Source organism: Triticum aestivum, chromosome 3A (assembly GCF_018294505.1).
Source record: "Triticum aestivum cultivar Chinese Spring chromosome 3A, IWGSC CS RefSeq v2.1, whole genome shotgun sequence".
Lineage (NCBI taxonomy): Eukaryota > Viridiplantae > Streptophyta > Magnoliopsida > Poales > Poaceae > Triticum > Triticum aestivum.
In genome coordinates, this window is record NC_057800.1 from 705,933,791 (window position 1) to 705,936,833 (window position 3,043).

Genomic DNA, 3,043 nt, shown 5'->3' on the forward strand with positions numbered 1-3,043 from the left:
GTTTAGATTTAGTTTGGTTTAGGTTTAGTCTAGGTTTTTTTCTTCTATTTTTTAGGTTTAGGTTTATATTTAGTTTAGTTTAGGCTTAGTTAATAAGAGAGAAGAAAGATGAAAAAAAAGAAAATAATAAGAAGAAGAAGAATAAGAAGAAGAGGAAGAAGAAGAAGAAGAAGAGGAGGAGGAGGAGGAGGAGGAAGAAGAAGACGAAGAAGAAGAGGTTAGGGGTGCGTCCGTGCCGACAGAACCGGGCACTACAAGAAATATGTCAACTAGTGACCTTCTGTCAGTGACCCTGGAAGAATTGGTCATAGATCTATGACCATTTCAGACCAATTGGTCAAAAACTGTTCGGGGGGCTCCAAACCCTAAACTATAACGACCATTTTGGTCAGAAAGGTCGTAATTTCCTTACACGAAATGGTCATAAAGCAGATAGCACTGGTCTGCTGCCTTATTTCTAGCTGATCATGACCAATATAGATGGTCATAACCTTGTAAATTGTGGTGAGTTGCTATGACTAGGCGCCACCTCATCGGTTTTGCCTATGTGTCATGTCCATGTGGCAGTTTTTGCCCTAGGTTGTGAAGCAACCTATATTTCTGTCATTCCCAAAATTTCCAAACAAATCTCATAAATTCTTTGGGTCATATCTTCATAAAATATGTAAAAAAAAACCTTCCTTGCCTAGTTCAAAAATAATTAAAAAATATTCATTTTCCTATTCTGTTCAGAAAAACACTTTGTGAAGGAAGTACCACTTTGGCATGTCCAAATAGTATCCATTTTCTATAGTGCTTTCCTATGCCGAAATAACCATCCTCCACCAAATTCCAGCTCAATCCATTCATTATTTTGAGCCTAGCTTCAACATTCGTATTTATGTCCAGTGTGGTACTTTGCAAAGTAAGTACCACCTAGGGTCCTCCTTTTGAGCTGAAAATTTGTGAAGACGGTCTTCTTAGTAACTGATCATCCTCAGCCAAAGCTCACACACATTAGCCATGTGCATTTCCCGTACCGCTAATCAAACACTTGGCTGCTTATTCATGTTTGAGCACCAATCGGTCTCGTCGTGAGAATCTTATGTTGTGATTTTCTTCCTGGAACCTACCTGGGGAGTTCCCAACCCACTAGACATGCCTAGGCCGCCCAAAACACATGGCAATGCCACAGTCACGCGGTGACCACGCGGCGGGCATGCTAGTTTACGCGCTCTAGAGTTGGAGCCCTCAGCCACCATCCAAACCTCGACGTATCACCACCAAACCATGTATTTATGATTAAATAGGTAATTATGTAACTAGAAATGATTTTTGGAAAAAATAAAAAGCAAACTATGAGGCGGCTGCAGTTCAAATTTGACCCGCTTCCAGCTGAATCGGCGGAAATTTGTCTTTTTCACGAGAGGTGGATCAAAACTTTTTACACCCAACTATTTTGTCAATTGTGCATTAAATATGTCCCAGTATCTTAGAAAAATGATTTTGTCCAATTTTGCAACAATTATTTGGGAGGTCCTTCACAAAAAAACCTCCTTTTGGGCACTCGAAAAATGGAAAATGTTTTTTCGTCCAAAGAAAATGAAAACTTCCTAGGAAACATTGTTTGCCATTCCAATATGCACCCTTGTGCACAATATGAGATCATTTGAACAAACTATGCCATGAATGTGGCCATAAGATTGATCATTTGGCTTGAAAGCCATTGATCTCCACACGTGATAGCTCGTTTCTGAGAACACTTTTTTTAAATAATTGCCGTATTACAAGTTTGTTATTTTTCCTGGGAACTTGGCCACATATAATAACACAATGCGAAGGTTTCCCAATTTTTTTGATTTTTTAAAATTTTTTATGCCCGTTTCAAAATGCGGTCAAAACGGCGGGAATGACCGTTCCTAGCTAGTGGTTGAATCTTGGATTTTTTTGGTGTTTCTCTGATTAAATAGGTAATTATATAGCTAGAAATGATTCTTGGAAAAATAAATAGCAAACTATGAGGCACCTGCAGTTCAAATTTGACCCGCTTCCAACTGAATCGGCGGGAATTTGTCTTTTTCACCAGAGGTGGATCAAAACTTTTGACACCCAACCATTTTGTCAATTGTGCATTATTTATGGCCTAGTATTTTATAAAATTGATTAGGTCCAATTTTGCAACAAATATATGGTAGGTCCTTCACAAAAAAACTCATTTTGGGCTCTCGAAAAATGAAAAATGTTTTTTGCAAAAAAACTCATTTCTCATTACACCTTTTTGAAGATATTTATATTTTTTCATGTTTGTTATTTTTTCTGAAAACTCGTTCACATTTTGGTGACACAATGAGAAGGTTTTCTATTTTGTTTTTGAATTTCTCAGGTCATAAAATAGCTGACATGATTTTAACATATTATTTTTAGACAACTATGACCAATTTAGATGGTCATACACTAGTAGAAAAAGGGTCAAATGTGAAGCACATTAGTGCCGGTTTGAATTTGAGCCGGCACTAATGTGTGCATTAGTGCCGGTTCCAACGGCTAGCCGTCCGCTCTCATTAGTACCGGTTCGTGGCGAACCTTTAGCACCGGTTCGTGCCACGAACTGGTACTAAAGTGAGTGGTGGCAGGATGCTGTCAGTCCGGGGCCCCTCCAGCACCTTTAGTACCGGGTCGTACACGAACCGGGACTAAAGGTCGTCCTACATAGACCCTTCGTCCACCCAAACTCGCTCTGTTCTTCCCCTTTCCCCTCTCCTCTCTGTTCTTTTCTCTCTTCCTCTCAAGCTCATCACACATTTTGCCCAAATTTTATCAAGATTTGAAGGCCCCCATCCATTCAAATGATCACAAAGGTTAGCAACTTTGTCCTTTCATCTCTCATTGCTAGATTAGCTCGTGCAATGCTTTATATAGTGATTGATTTTTTAGTTTAGTAATTTGGGAGGAATTATATATATGTGCTAGTATTTGATTTATATGCAATTTGAGGTCAAAAATAACACTTAGTTTGCATATGTAGGTGTGGTTTACTTAGTACCTTCTAAATCTCCGTCGTAAC